Consider the following 17,403-nt stretch of genomic DNA (forward strand, 5'->3'; position numbering starts at 1 on the left):
AAATTTTCTCCCATTTTGTAGGTTGCCTGTTCACTCTGATGGTAGTTTCCTTTGCTGTGCAGAAGCTCTTTAGTTTAATTAGATCCCATTTGTCAATTTTGGCTTTTGTTGCCATTGCTTTTGGTGATTTAGACATGAAGTCCTTGCCCATGCCTATGTCCTGAATGGTATTGCCTAGGTTTTCTTCTAGGGTTTTTATGGTTTTAGGCCTAACATTTAAGTCTTTAATCCATCTTGAATTGATTTTTGTATAAAGTGTAAGGAAGGGATCCAGTTTCAGCTTTCTACATACGGCTAGCCAGTTTTCCCAGCACCATTTATTAAATAGGGAATCCTTTCCCCATTTCTAGTTTTTCTCAGGTTTGTCAAAGATCAGATGGTGGTAGATATGTGGCATTATTTCTGAGGGCTCTGTTCTGTTCCATTGATCTATATCTCTGTTTTGGTATCAGTACCATGCTGTTTTGGTTACTGTAGCCTTTTAGTATAGCTTGAAGTCAGGTAGCGTGATGCCTCCAGCTTTGTTCTTTTGGCTTAGGATTGACTTGGCAATGCGGGCTCTTTTTTGGTTCCATATGAACTTTAAAGTAGTTTTTTCCAATTCTGTGAATAAAGTCATTGGTAGCTTGATGGGGATGGCATTGAATCTGTAAATTACCTTGGGCAGTATGGCCATTTTCATGATATTGATTCTTCCTACCCATGAGCATGGAATGTTCTTCCATTTGTTTGTATCCTCTTTTATTTCATTGAGCAGTGGTTTGTAGTTCTCCTCAAAGAGGTCTTTCACATCCCTTGTAAGTTGGATTCCTAGGTATTTTATTCTCTTTGAAGCAATTGTGAATGGGAGTTCACTCATGATTTGGCTCTCTGTTTGTCTGTTATTGATGTATAAGAATGCTTGTGATTTTTGCACATTGATTTTGTATCCTGAGACTTTGCTGAAGTTGCTTATCAGCTTAAGGAGATTTTGGGCTGAGAAAATGGGGTTTTCTAGATATACTATCATGTCATCTGCAAACAGGGATTATTTGACTTCCTCTTTTCCTAATTGAATACCCTTGATTTCCTTTTCCTGCCTAATTGCCCTGGCCAGAACTTCCAACACTATGTTGAATAGAAGTGGCGAGAGAGGGCATCCCTGTCTTGTGCCAGTTTTCAAAGGGAATGCTTCCAGTTTTTGCCCATTCAGTATGATATTGGCTGTGGGTTTGTCATAAATAGCTCTTATTATTTTGAGATACGTCCCATCAATTCCTAATTTATTGAGAGTTTTTAGCATGAAGGGTTGTTGAATTTTGTCAAAGGCCTTTTCTGCATCTATTGAGATAATCATGTGGTTTTTGTCTTTGGTTCTGTTTATATGCTGGATTACATTTATTGATTTGCATATATTGAACCAGCCTTGCATCCCAGGGATGAAGCCCACTTGATCATGGTGGATAAGCTTTTTGATGTTCTGCTGGATTCTGTTTGCCAGTATTTTATTGAGGATTTTTGCATCAATGTTCATCAAGGATATTGGTCTAAAATTCTCTTTTTTTGTTGTGTCTCTGCCAGGCTTTGATATCAGGATGATGCTGGCCTCATAAAATGAGTTAGGGAGGATTCCCTCTTTTTCTATTGATTGGAATCATTTCAGAAGGAATGGTACCAGCTCCTCCTTGTACCTCTGGTAGAATTCGGCTGTGAACCCATCTGGTCCTGGACTTTTTTTGGTTGGTAAGCTATTGATTATTGCCATAATTTCAGCTCCTGTTATTGGTCTACTCAGAGATTCAACTTCTTCTTGGTTTAGTCTTGGGAGGGTGTATGTGTTGAGGAATTTATCCATTTCTTCTAGATTTTCTAGTTTATTTGCATAGAGGTGTTTGTAATATTCTCTGATGGTAGTTTGTATTTCTGTGGGATCAGTGGTGATATCCCCTGTATCATTTTTTATTGCATCTATTTGATTCTTCTCTCTTTTTTTCTTTATTAATCTTGCTAGCGGTCTATCAATTTTGTTGATCGTTTCAAAAAACCAGCTCCTGGATTCATTTATTTTTTGAAGGGTTTTTTGTGTCTCTATTTCCTTCAGTTCTGCTCTGATTTCAGTTATTTCTTGCCTTCTGCTAGCTTTTGAATGTGTTTGCTCTTGCTTTTCTAGTTCTTTTAATTGTGATGTTAGGGTGTCAATTTTGGATCTTTCCTGCTTTCTCTTGTGGGCATTTAGTGCTATAAATTTCCCTCTACACACTGCTTTGAATGCATCCCAGAGATTCTGGTATGTTGTGTCTTGGTTCTCGTTGGTTTCAAAGAACATCTTTATTTCTGCCTTCATTTTGTTATGTACCCAGTAGTCATTCAGGAGCAGGTTGTTCAGTTTCCACGTAGTTGAGCAGTTTTGAGTGAGATTCTTAATCCTGAGTTCTAGCTTGATTGCACTGTGATCTGAGAGATAGTTTGTTACAATTTCTGTTCTTTTACATTTATTGAGGAGAGCTTTACTTCCAAGTATATGGTCAATTTTGGAATAGGTGTGGTGTGGTGCTGAAAAAAATGTATATTCTGTTGATTTGGGGTGGAGAGTTCTGTAGATGTCTATTAGGTCTGCTTGGTGCAGAGCTGAGTTGAATTCCTGGGTATCGTTGTTGACTTTCTGTCTCATTGATCTGTCTAATGTTGACAGTGGGATGTTAAAATCTCCCATTATTAATGTGTGGGAGTCTAAGTCTCTTTGTAGGTCACTCAGGACTTGCTTTATGAATCTGGGTGCTCCTGTATTGGGTGCATATATATTTAGGATAGTTAACTCTTCTTGTTGAATAAATCCTTTTACCATTATATAATGGCCTTCTTTGTCTCTTTTGATCTTTGTTGGTTTAAAGTCTGTTTTATCAGAGACTAGGATTGCAACCCCTGCCTTTTTTTGTTTTCCATTTGCTTGGTAGATCTTCCTCCATCCTTTTATTTTGAGCCTATATGTGTCTCTGCACGTGAGATGGGTTTCCTGAATACAGCACACTGATGGGTCTTGAGTCTTTATCCAATTTGCCAGTCTGTGTCTTTTAATTGGAGCATTTAGTCCATTTACATTTAAAGTTAATATTGTTATGTGTGAATTTGATCGTGTCATTATGATGTTAGCTGGATATTTTGCTCATTTGTTGATGCAGTCTGTTCCTAATCTCAATGGTCTTTACATTTCGGTATGATTTTGCAGTGGCTGGTACCGGTTGTGCCTTTCCATGTTTAGCGCTTCCTTCAAGAGCTCTTTTAGGGCAGGTCTGGTGGTGACAAAATCTCTCAGCATTTGCTTGTCTTTAAAATATTTTATTTCTCCTTCACTTATGAAGTTTAGTTTGGCAGGATATGAAATTCTGGGTTGAAAATTCTTTTCTTTAAGAATGTTGAATATTGGCCCCCACTCTCTTCTGGCTTGTAGGGTTTCTGCCAAGAGATCCACTGTTAGTCTGATGGGCTTCCCTTTGATGGTAACCTGTCCTTTCTCTCTGGCTGCCCTTAACATTTTTTCCTTCATTTCAACTTTGGTGAATCTGACAATTATGTGTCTTGGAGTTGCTCTTCTCGAGGAGTATCTTTGTGGCATTCTCTGTATTTGCTGAATCTGAATGTTGGCCTGCTTTGCTAGATTGGGGAAGTTCTCCTGGATAATATCCTGCAAAGTGTTTTCCAGCTTGTTTTCATTCTCCCCATCACTTTCAGGTACACCAATCAGACGTAGATTTGGTCTTTTCACATAGTCCCACGTTTCTTGGAGGCTTTCCTCATTTCTTTTTATTCTTTTTTCTCTAAACTTCCCTTCTCACTTCATTTCATTCATTTCATCTTCCAGGGCTTATACCCTTTCTTCAATTTGATCGCATTGGTTCCTGAGGTTTCTGCATTCTTCATGTAGTTCTCGAGCCTTGGTTTTCAGCTCCATCAGCTCCTTTAAGCACTTCTCTGTATTGGTTATTCTAGTTATACATTCTTCTAAATTTTTTTCAAAGTTTTCAACTTCTTTGCCTTTGGTTTGAATACCCTCCCATAGCTCGGAGTAATTTGAGCATCTGAAGCCTTCTCTCAGCTCGTCAAAGTCATTCTCCGTCCAGCTTTGTTCCATTGCTGGTGAGGAACTGCGTTCCTTTGGAGGAGAAGAGGTGCTCTGCTTTTTAGAGTTTCCAGTTTTTCTGCTCTGTTTTTTCCCCGTCTTCGTGGTTTTATCTACTTTTGGTCTTTGATGATGGTGATGTACAGATGGGTTTTTGGTGTGGATGTCCTTTCTGTTAGTTTTCCTTCTAACAGGCAGAACCCTCAGCTGTAGGTCTGTTGGAGTACCTGGCCAGCCGTGTGAGGTGTCAGTCTGCCCCTGCTGAGGGGTGCCTCCCAGTTAGGCTGCTTGGGGGTCAGGTGTCAGGGACCCACTTGAGGAGGCAGTCAGCCCGTTCTCAGATCTCCAGCTGCGTGCTGGGAGAACCACTGCTCTCCTCACAGCTGTCAGACAGGGACATTTAAGTCTGCAGAGGTTACTGCTGTCTTTTTGTTTGTCTGTGCCCTGCCCCCAGAGGTGGAGCCTACAGAGGCAGGCAGGCCTCCTTGAGCTGTGGTGGGCTCCACCCAGTTGAAGCTTCCAGGCTGCTTTGTTTACCTAAGCGAGCCTGGGCAATGGCGGGCGCCCCTCCCCCAGCCTCGCTGCCGACTTGCTGTTTGATCTCAGACTGCTGTCCTAGCAATCAGCGAGACTCCATGGGCATGGGACCCTCTGAGCCAGGTGCGGGCTATACTCTCCTGGGGCACCGTTTCCTAAGCCCGTTGGAAAAGCACACTATTCGGGTGGGAGTAGCCTGATTTTCCAGGTGCCGTCTGTCACCCCTGGAAGGGGAACTCCCTGACCCCTTGTGCTTCCCGAGTGAGGCAATGCCTCGCCCCTGCTTCGGCTGGTGCACGGTGCGCTCACCCAGTGACGTGCACCCACTGTCTGGCACTCCCTAGTGAGATGAACACGGTACCTCAGATGGAAATGCAGAAATCACCCATCTTCTGCGTGGCTCGCGCTGGGAGCTGTAGACCGGAGCTGTTCCTATTCGGCCATCTTGGCTCCTCCCCCCATTTCTATCTCTTTTCTTTTTCAATTAATATTATTGCTCATTAACTATAGTTACTATGCTGTACAACTGATCTCTTGGACTTACTTCTCATATATCTGTAATTTATATCCTTTTATCAACATCTCCTCATCTCCTCTTCCTTCTGAACACCCCAGTTTCTGGTAAGCACTACTCATTTTCTGGTTTTGTTAAATAAACTCTTATATTTCTGTTACATAAATGTTACCATAATAAGAATAATAATTTAGTGGGCTAAACAACAAGGAGTACTTAAGTGATATAAGGGACACACAAACTTGTCTGGGGTGAAGGGACAAGATGGCTCACTAGATGCAGTTGACAAAAATGCCTCTTCCATGGAGAGGAAGCAAAATACTAAGTAAACCATAACACTTTGAACAGCTCGTTTGAGAGAAAATGCCAAAAGTTCATAGACAATGCAGACTCTGTGGCTGAACAGATAATCCTAGAAAGTTTCCCAGGAGTTGCTGGGCACCAGGACTATTCCCCAGCCCTTTAAGGGGGCCCAAGGCAAGAGGCTTCTATCCTTTTAAAAGTCCACTGTGAACCTCTGAGATCCTAGCTACAGGGGTTCCTGTTACCCCCATAGACCTCTGAAATGCAAGGGAGAGTCACACAGAGAACAAGGAGAGACACAGCTTCAACTCATTCAGGGCCAGAGGCTTTTCTGCATAGTTTAGCTGCATCAAAACAAGACCATATGCACCTATCCCCAAAGTCTCTCCATCTTGTGCTGAGTGGCTACAGCTCTTGTTCTTTGCTGAGCTGGAAGAAAGCAGGTTGAATGAAGGTTCATCTCATCCATATTCCTCATTGCCTGGCCCCTGCTCTCAAGACTGTCTGCCTGGCTTCTCCCACTGAAGCATGCCTGCAGTACAGCCTTCACTGCCCTGCCTGAGTATGTTTTTGGCAGCCTGGGGGCCATCAACACCCCCATCACTGCAGGTGCTTGACTCAAAGGAGCCAGAAAAAATCTACAGGCCCAGTCTCAACTAACTCCTCAGGACTTGAGCACACTGCCCAGTGTATTGAGCTGAGGTCTGTCGCATGAGCTCAAGTATTGGAGAAGGGACAGAGAAAAATATGATGAAGGTTTGTATACTGGCACAAGAGCTGGGTGCCTCTCTTTCTTCAAGACTGTACTTGGAAAGATTTGGCCTGAAAATCAACCATAGCTTTTCCTCACACAGTCCCATGGCCTGGAGTATCTGAAACAGCTTAATGATCTGGGCTGAAAAAATTATTAATGACAGGTGGCTTAAGACAAGACTAACTAGTTGGTCTTGCTCTCAAGGCAGATAATGGAGGCAGACCTGCCAGTATGAGCTGTGTGGGCCCCACAACCATTTGGTTGTCTGATAACCTCAGGCCATTGCATCATGCACATCTGTGGTGCCAATCCTCTTCCCCAGGATTCTCTTCCCTGGCATTGCCAGGCTGCACATGAACATACCTCACAGTTCACTCTGAGTTTGGCATGCACAAGGGAAGAGTGGGTCCCGTGGAATTTTTGGGTCTCCTGGTGAAATGATCCTCAGGGCAGACCACACCTAATGGAGAAAGGAGCTTAGCCCAGCAAAATCTCTGGTGGGGCAAATAAGGTGCTGGTACAGCATTTCCTCTGACTCCATGTTAAAGGGACAACACCAGTGTCAGGGGACAGACTTGGAGAAAGAATCAACTGTCATCCAATGCCTTCCCTCCCCAAAGCACTGTTTTGGGTCCCCTAAAATACAGAAGCGGAGAGCACTGCTGAGTAAGAGCCTGTCTGCTGGTTCTTACTCATTTCAAGAGATGGCAAATAAATATTGACTATCTGAATCCACAGAAATACATCATTTGAAAAATCACTACAGAGATCCACAACTGAGAAGCACTGACTGGTAATGAGTAAAGCCAACAGAAAGGCATGTAGATTGGTAACTGCTAAGAGCCTGAATATTATAATACTGTTTATTGCCCTTAAGTCCTGTAAAAATCTCCATCTTTTCCCACTTGTTTTGTTTTGTTTTTACAGGGAAGATGGAGGTGTTGCAAGTGCAGTTAGAGGAAATAATAAGCCCTGTTTTGGCATAGTTTTGTATGATAGAAGCAAATCCACCAGTGGCTTCCTGTCATTGTGGACATTGTTTAATACTATGCATTTATCTCAACCTTTGTTGCAGGGTTAAGAGTATTATTTCCCATCTATTTGACTGAAACCATAAGTAGAAGAAATGACCTAAGGCAAATGCTCTACATTGGATGACAAGACAAAAATTTGTGAAACTAAAATGAGTTTTACAGCTTGTAATCTTTAATCCATTTTTTTCTCTCTTTTCCTGTAATACTTTATTTTCTCTCTCTAGTTCATTTATCCAGTCACAAGATGGTGCTCTGGCACTACAAATACTAAATTATGGTGCCTAATAAAGATGTTTTAAGCTTTTTTCCTGATCCCAGAGGTCCAATTACCCACCCCACCACAAAATTTCTCTTTTGATGTAACAGACATATAAATTTTATGATGATGTTGGGGTCATTAAGTATAAAAATGACAGTGCCACTGGGGAAATATTAGAAACTCAGAAAATAAACTGAGTGTGTTGCATTTATAGCCCTCAGGGGGAATGCCAAACTTGGCAAACCAGTAAGGTATGTTTGGATTTGAATCGTAACATAGTTTTATTAGACAGCCCCATTATATTAATCATTTTATTACTCCAAGTAATAGAGTTTCTAAATAAAGTGAGATTTGTAATAAATGCAGTTGATCTGATATGTTTCATACACTTGGGAAATCATTGTTTATTATTATATCAATCTCTCCCAATGAGTTTTTAAAGATGGAGTATTGAGAGAGTTAAAATCTGTTAATTTTCTTGGAGCACTTGTAGTCTGTCTAAGTTTTATCATCCCACTATTGCTTTTGTTGTACCTTAAAGCATTTCAATTTAATGTGTCCAGATTTTTTTTTTTAATAGTAGTAATAAAATGGAAAGGAAAAGTCCTTGGCATTTGACAGTTTAATATTATTCCTGGGGCTGAGAGGTTTGTGAGATTGTTAGTTTTAAATGTAAAATGGATAGCTGAAAATGCATTTTTTATTTTAGTGCAGGATAATTGGACAGCTAAATTAACTAGTTCATCAGTTCTACCAGTGGTTTAATTTGTAATATGGTATTTTATAAGGGTTGCTAAATCACCATCTAATCCATCCAAGAAGCTTGAATTAACATATAAATGTGATTAATCACATAAACAGAACTAAAGACAAAAACTACATGATTGTCTCAACAGATAAGCAAAAGACTTTTGATGAAATTTAACATCCCTACATGTTATACACTCTCAATAAACTAGGTATTAAAGAAACATACCAAAAGATAATAAGATCCATCTGTGAAAAACCCACGGCCAACATTATACTTAAATGGCAAAATCTGGAAGCATTCTCCTTGAAAATAAGAAAAAAAAAACAAGGTTGCCTACTCTTACCATTCTTACTTCTACGCAACAAATTATTGGAAGTCCTGGCCAAAGCAATCAGGCAAGATAAATAAATAAAGTGCATCCATATAGGAAAAGAGGTAGTCAAATTATTCCTGTTTGAAGAAGAAATGATTCTATATGTAGAAAACCCCATAGTCCCTGCCCCAAAGTTCCTTAAGCTGAAGGAAACTTCAGCAAACTTTTGGGATACAAAATCTACATTTTCAAATAAACTACTAACATTCCTATACACCAACAGCTAAACACAACAGCTAAACCAAATAAGAAATACAATTCCACTCCCAATTGTCACAAAAAATAATAAAATATTTAGGAATAAAGCTAACCAGGAAGTCAAAACATGTCTGCAATGAGAATCATAAACATTATTCAAAGAAATCAGAGAAAGCATAAACAATTGGGAAAACATTCCGTGCTAACAGAATGAAAGAATCAACATTATTAAAATGGTCATACATCCCAAAGCCATTTTGAGGTTCAATACTATTCCTATCAAACTCCTAACAATATTCTTTACAGAACTATAAAAAACACTACATAAAAATTCACATGGAACTAAAAATGAGCCTGAATAACTAAGGCAATCCTAAGCAAAAAGAAGAAAGCTAGAGGCATCATGTTATCTGACTTTATACTACAAGGCTGTAAAAACCAAAGCAGCATGATACTCGTACAAAAACAGACATGTACACCAGTGAAATAGAACAGCTAACCCAGTAATAAGGCCACACATCTACATCCCTCTGGTCTTTGACAAGCCTGACAAATCAAGCAATAGGGAAAGACCTTCCAACTCAACTTGTGGTGCTGGAATAACTGGGTAGCCATATGAAGATTAAAAGTAACCTATTCCTTATCCTATATACAAAAATCAACTAAAGATGGATTAAAGAGTTAAATGTAAAACCTCAAAGGATAAGAACTCTGGAAGACAACATAGGAAATACCATCTGGACATAGGAACTGGCAAAGATTTTATGACGACAATGCCAAAAGCAATTGTGCCAAAAGAAATTGTATCAAAAGCAAAAAATCACAAATGTAATCTAAGTAAACCAAATTGCTTCTGCACATCAAAATAAACTATTGAAACACAAAACCTACACATTGAGAGAAAATTTTTGCAAATTATGGATCCGACAAAGATCTAGTATGCAGCATATATAGGGAATTTCAACAAATCTACACACACAGAAAACATTCAAAGCACAATAACACAAAAACCCATTAGAAAATGGGCAAAAGGCATGAACAGATACTTTTCAAAGAAAGACATAAATGTGGCCAACAAGCATATGAAAAAAAGCTCAACATTTGATTCTTAGAGAAATAGTCAAAACTGCAGTGAAATATCTTCTCACACCAGTCATAAAACATATTATTAAAGCCAAAAAATAACAGATGCTGTTATTAATAACATATAAATGCATTACATGTGAGATGGGTCCCTTGAATACAGCAGAAGGTTGAGACTTGTTTCTTTTTTAATCCAATTTTCCACTCCTTGCAGCTAGAGCATTGAGTCCCTCCCTCCCTGAGGTGTGGGATTTTTGAAAGTAGAGTATTGAAATCTTCAACAATTACTGCAATGCTGTCTATATCCCACTTCATTTCTGTGCATTTTTGCTTCACATATTTTGAGGCTCTTCTACTAGCTATGTATAGCTTTATAATTGTTTTATTTTCTTGCTAGATAGAACCTTTTAACCTCGTGAACTTTTTAAAATTTAAAGTCTATTTTGCGTGCCAATAGTCATCTTAGCTCTCATTTGATTACCATTTGCATGGAATTTTTTCCATAATTATACCTTGAGCATCTTTCTGTCCTTATATCTAAAGTGAATCTTTTAAGGCAGCATATAGATGGATGTTGTCATTTTAATCTGAGCTTTCAAATTCTGCCTTTTAATTCAAGCTTCTCATCTCTGCCTTTTCATAGTAGAGTTTAATTCATTTACATTTGATGTGATTATGATATTCTTTCCTTTTCTGTATTCTTTTGTTACATAAATTTTCATCTTGGGTGTTGCAATTAACCTCTGTAGTCTATTATAGTCTTTTATTTCCTTTACACCTATCATGATTGTCTCAAATTATTTTACCTATTTGTTTTTTTGTATTTTCCATCTTCCTGCAATAGAATGCAAATTCTGAGAATATGGGGACTTTGTTTATTTTGTTTATTGTTCTCCTAAATAACCTAAATGATGAGCACACATTGGGCAATCAGTAAATATTTTGATATTAGGGCCTTTTTTTGGTATTTTATTATTTACTTAGATGTTTAAGCTCTCACGCTAAGTTTTTACAACCTTGTGAATAATGACAAATTATTTCTTCCACAGAACTATAACCACACATCCCCAGATACTATATGATTGAACTAATATTTTTGATATTACCATTTTATCAATTATGTAGTAAAAGAAATTACCAAGTATCCAAAAATTAAGTTACACAGCTTGAAAGCCATGTAAATTATTAGATGTCTGCTCAATTCCCTAGTAGAAACCCACTTCTTTTTTTTGTAAGGGAGGTTGGGAAAAGAAGGAAAAAGAATCACACTTTAAACAAAAATAACTTCCAATAAGTATGGAAAAAAATTACAAGACTTTCAGAAATGTTATAATTAAGAATTGTTTTAGTAACAATAACAGCATGTATATCTTTAAAAAATATTTACTAAGTTAATGACCATATTCTACATGTTTTCCACAAGACAAAAGCTATATTTTATTAAAAATAATTAATAACTTTCTCCCATTCCTTTTTCAGGTCCTTCCTATAAGGTTGCACCTCAGAGTACAAACCTTAAATTACCTGTAAGACGTTTCTGCCTGAAGACATTAAAGATATTCCCAGTACAATATAGATTTTCAAAATGGAATTTTTGGTAATAGCATAAAGTAAGATTTATCAAAAGACTAAATAATCACTGTAAGTCTTGGTAAAAAAATTGTTTAAATCAATTTTTAAACAAACCTGATGTATGCTGGTATGAATGTGGGAGATATAAAACACAGAGTAGACAAATAACCATATAAACTTACTTTCAATGTTTGAAATTACTGAAGGTGTAAACAACATAAGGTCTAAAGTGTACATAATTCCTGAGATTTTAGGGCTATATGAAACCAAAGATACACAAGTATTATGGTGCGTATTTTGGTATTTAATCTTTCTAAATTTCTCATATATTGATAAGATTCTGGCATGGGAAGATCTAAACAAGAAAAAAACACATGACTTTAGGATTGATACAAATGATTTAAAAGCACTTAGCTGATCAGCAAGAATTTTTTGACATGTGTGCAAATAGGTTGATTTTAACTCAAACATGGCTTCCCGTGGAAGCTTCATTACACTTGTTCACCAATCCAACGTGTTGGTGAATTTGTATGACAATTAAGTCTTGTCTTAAATTCCACTTCCAAGGCAATATGACATTAGGCACCCCAGTTTTATTAAATACAGCAGTTGTTTTATGAGTTTTGGAGTATTTGAAGCACAAGGACATTTTAGGATGATATTTCACCAAATACAAAATTTGTTCACTGTTAAAATTTCCATTTTTGTCTTATGAGTCATACAGTATCTTGATATTTCATTCCACCTTCAATTAATGCTACAGCAACAAGCACTGGAGTTCCCCCAAGGCGTGCAACAAAATGAAAAGCAAAAAAGCAGTCAAGTTCTTCAAGGAAATTAATATTTATAAGACATAATCAGCCATCAACAATCTGGTTGGGTGGTGATGCACCATCATCAAGAGGCCAATGGAGAACACAGATGCCTTCTTTCTCCACAAGAATAGTGCTGTAAGTTGCTTCACACAGTCTTACCATAAGGTGACTCCATACTTCTTAAGTTCTTCTCCACATTTGTTTAAGGTTGCACTAGTTGTATTGAGTCTAATAAGAAACCTCATGATTTTTTATTTGATTCCTATAGGAGCTGGGCAATTTATTTGAGTCTTTTTTTTTTTTTTTTTTTTTTTTTTTTTTTTTTTTTTTTTAGTTTAACAACACTCATTAGGGTTTGGAAAGAATTTTAAAAAAATGAATACAGAAATATGCAAAAAAATGAAAGTCTACTTTAATATACTCCACTTGAAATTCTCAGAGCTTTGAGTATAAAGTTGGAAGCAATGGTAAATCAAATGAACTTTCTAACAAGAAGCACCAATTATTCAATCTGGTAATACTGAGAAAGAAAGTGCACTGAAGTTTACCCGATACAGGTCAGAAATCTTGTAAAATGTTATGTGGATGTCAATTGAACACTCCTACTGCTAGGTTAACCACTCTCATGGGGATTTCCTGGTGGAGTAGTAATGAATTTCTACAGTGTCTGAGTTTGCATAGGTGTCTTGGTGTGCCTTGCAGTAATCTCTACCACCCTTCAGAAACTTTACCAATGTATGACCAAAAATACTACAGAAACAAATATTTTCACTCATTGAAGATTGTGGCCTAATCACCCAGCCAGTCCCATGGTAGCAGTGGGCATTGCAGGGCAGAAGCAACAGGGGCATTAGGCTATGCCATATTGTGACTGGCTCTAGCGAGCCAGGTGTTTCTCTGAATCTTGGTTATTATCCTTGAGGACTACAATAGGATACAAATGGTCTTTTCCAAGGTAAGCCTCAGAGTTTTGGGTCATGAATGCAGTTTAGGGAGTTTCTTTTCTGTCATGAACAAGCTATAGCAACACTGAACAGAAAACAAACTAGAAAGTCCTAACGTATCAATTTTCTGCAATCTTTCTGTGAAATCTGCTCCATAGCCTAACTCAAAACAGAAAAGTACGTACTTATGTGAACCTGATCTACTTTGAATAGCTACAAGGGAAGAATAAATTTATCATCTAGTAAGTACTGGATTGAGTCAGAAAATGTGGTTTGTCTCTTGGCTCTGACATTCTGAATAAATTATCAAATTTTCTGCACCTCAGTTTCCTCCACTGTGAAATGGAGCACCAATTTTCATGTACAAGTGCTAATGCACTGCTTGGCATAAAATAGTTATCTGATTTTTCAAATGTTTTTAGCCTTGGCATCTCTACCCAGTAGATTTATTAAACCCATTGACATAACATATTTAAATTACAATGGAAACACAAAATGCTCATTGTTTACAAAAATCTTAAAGGCAACAACCTTGGTTTGATTTTTGAATTCTTACTGCACTGTCCCCATGCAGTCTGCTCTGTGATCTCCCTTCCTTGTTCTTCTCCACGTTGCTCATAAAATCACCCTAGTGCCTGCACCACTTTCACCTCCAGCCCTTGGAGTCTCCAAATCCCCTCAGCATATCAGAAGCCTGGCAGCTGACTGATAGTTCCTTACAGAACAGTTTAGGGATTGTTTATTGTTACTCATTATGCTCGTTGGGATGTCACTCACATCACACAGTAGCTTTTTTTGTTTTCTCACCAAATAGAGCAGAAGGAAGAGAGATGCAGTATGGATGTTGCTGATAAACAGTATATTCTCTGTTGTGTTACATTAGCATTGCATCATTGAATCTGTTTACTGTACATTGGTCTCAGTGAGAAACACCTTACAAAGGCAAACAAGGCATTTATAATCTCAATCAGAAGAGTATACCAGATTTTAGGAGACATTCAGAATTTCCCCAAGAAAAGTAGGTAGCTAACTACAAGATTTATTTTGTGAATTTCTCAAAATAAATAAAGTCAATTAGATGATCATGATGTCCTCACTTCCAACAATTCTACTCACAGCTCTCTCATATACATTTCCACACTAAAATGTTATAAAAGACCCCCCCCAACTTTTTAACAAACTCTTTGCTACATCAGGCAGATTTTTAAAAAATATGCATAAACACAGTAAACCCCTAAAAGTAAATGTTAAGTCCTTAAGATAAAGGTTATTAATATTTGTGTATGACAATCTATCCTACAGTTAATGTGTTAAAGTAAGAGGTATTGATTTTTAAGTAGTTTTAATTAAAAAGCCCAATTTCTTTCCTTAAAAAAGATGGTATTAAAACTGTAAAATAAAAGACATGCTGCCTACACACCAGTCAATTGACTTCTATTCCAACCACAGAAGAGAATTTTCTGAAAAATTATTATTATCAATTATTTTCAATATCTTTGTTAGTTTCTCAGTTGTAGCTGAAATAATTCTTAAGCAAAATTAGTTGATTTCAGTGTAATTTTTCAAAGACAACATGGGAAGAACATTAAGAGCAAGCAGGAGGCCAGGTTTTGCTGTGGACCACATAGCAAAACCTAGTCTCTACAGAAAATACAAAATTTATACTGGTGTGCTGGTGTGGTGTTATTCACCTGTAATCCCAGCTGCTCTGGAGCCTTATTTGGGAGGACTGCTTGAGCCCAGGCAGCATAAATTTCAATGAGCCAAGATGGTACCACTGCACACCAGCCTGGGTGATAGAGCAGGACTCTGCCTAAAAACAAACAAACAAAACACCCCCCAGACACACAAACCAAAACACAGCTAGTAGACCTGGGTTAGCCTTTAGGGTCTTCTTTCATAAAGTGAAAGAATTGGGCAAGACATCTTTTGCAGGCAGCTCTGACGGATTACAATGTTGGGATAATTGGGAATGACTTAGACTCGAAGAATATGCCTGCTTACGTGTTAAGTGATCTCAGATGACCTGTAACTCATTATTAGAGTTGGATGTGAACATTAAGATTTCCTTACTCAAACTGTTATTGTTATTATTTTTGGATTTAGAAACTGGGAAATTCTGCTGACTCATTTTTCAGACTTTTCCCACGTGGATCTAATACAATTTTTTTTTTCTTTTTGAGACAGAGTCTTGCTCAGTCGCCCAGGCTGGAGTGCAGTGGCTCGACCTCCGCTCACTGCAAGCTCTACCTCCTGGGTTCACGCCATTCTCCTGCCTCAGCCTCCCAGGTAGCTGGGACTACAGGCGCCTGCCACCACACCCAGCTAAGTTTTTTTTTTGTTTTTTTGTTTTTTTGTTTTTTTTTTTTTTTTTTTTAGTGGAAACGGGGTTTCACTGTGTTAGCCAAGATAGTCGTGATCTCCCGACCTCGTGATCCTTCCACCTCGGCCTCCCAAAGTGCTGGGATTACAGGCGTGAGCCACCACGCCCGGCCTATTTTATAATTCTAAAGAAAATGTAATGTTCTTTTGACCCAGAAGATTAAAAATAATCATAACAAACACATCCAAAATCCAATGCATATTAATGTATTATTAATCACTTAATTGAACCCTGTCTAATCTTCCCCCATAGAATAAATGACTTCACTGTATATAGTATGTAAAATTGTATTTCATATTTTGATTTAATGATCTGTTAGGTATTTTTAGACTGTGAGAGCTTAATACATAGTATTGATAAGTGGATAAGAATAATGTTACACAAAATTCCTAATGTTTATATGAACACCTTGCAGTAATGCATAAACTTAGCACTACTAATTCAACGTATCATGCTAAGTGTTTTGTGATTATTAGTTATATGAATAAGTTACAGTTTATCAATTTACTGATATATTATGGAGACTGTAATTTCCATATCTTATAGTGTTTTCACTTACATTTTTTATTACAATGTGAGCCACATTTTGGATTTGTGAAAAGTAATCTTACCAATTTTTATTAGTCAGTTCTTAGGATAGAAAAAAATTGAGTGATATTGGGGAAGGTCTTTATACAGCAAATGAACCCAAGGTCTGCTATGTATCCAAATTATGTGATCCAATGGATGGGTAAAAAGTGAGATTATGCAAGATCTAAATGTTCACTCTGGCTTCCTCCTTTCACTTATTAATAGAAAGAGCTTAGCCACCAAATTATCTAATTTTTTTGAGACAGAGTTTTCCTCCTGATTCATTTTATATAAACAAAAACCATATAACCAGCCAGTTCTTAGAATCTAACTTCCTAGCTGATTAATTTTCAACAGCGGTGAGGAGGTTCTGAAGAGCACCACTGTATGATTCCAGTTACCTAAAGGAGAACATTTCAGATTCTGTTGCTCAGACCTGCCCCACTGGAAAAGTGTGTCTCATTCTCCTCCCTCTTCACCCAGGGCACTTGGTTCAGTTCAGATCCTCTACACATGAGATAAAACTCCTGAGTATAATCCAGAATGAAAAGGGAATAAACAACCCCTTCAAAAAAGAATAACCAAACATAGAGGCTTTATTCAGATCAGGTGTTATTCATAAGCTTAGTTTGAACAATCCACACCTTGAAGAGAATGTCTGCTCTTGCCAGGGGCAACCCTGAGGTGTAGAGCCTCTCTAGAAGGCATCCATAGTTGCTGTTCTTTCTGGAGAGAGTTGGTTACTGGTGTTTCTGGACTTGTTTCCCAAGATACAATAACCAAAGAATGTTATAAATCTCTGGACTAAATGATTACTACAGCTAGTTTAATTTCTCATTATTCATCATTTACTTGAAACAAAACACTTATCTTGGACAAATGAAACACACACACACACACACACACACACACACACCCCTTTTGGGCAGTGGTAGGATAGGGTGTTTCTTAAATAACTGTAAACTATAGCAAGCCAATTGTGTAGATTACTGATATTTTGAAAATATCATCCCTCCAAGCTATGAATGATGAGAATAATAATACATAACTATGTAAGAACACACTCATACTATGTCCTAGGGCTCTTCATATATTCAGAGCCAGCTAAAAATATTACTATGATGGAAAGTGTTACTTAAGAATCTTTCACAGTAATATTAACATATTAAGCTACTAGGAGATGAGAGAGATTGTTTTAACTGGCAAGAAAATGGTTG

The 17,403-nt window shown here is 37.7% G+C and overlaps 1 pseudogene; it reads right to left on the reverse strand.

Moving 5' to 3' along the window:
• Window positions 1-11,937: 11,937 nt before the first annotated feature.
• Window positions 11,938-12,534, reverse strand: LOC129053115 (protein tyrosine phosphatase type IVA 1-like; annotated as a pseudogene).
• Between the last annotated feature and the right edge of the window lie 4,869 nt (window positions 12,535-17,403).

The sequence above is a fragment of the Pongo abelii genome, chromosome Y, assembly GCF_028885655.2.
Source record: "Pongo abelii isolate AG06213 chromosome Y, NHGRI_mPonAbe1-v2.0_pri, whole genome shotgun sequence".
NCBI lineage: Eukaryota > Metazoa > Chordata > Mammalia > Primates > Hominidae > Pongo > Pongo abelii.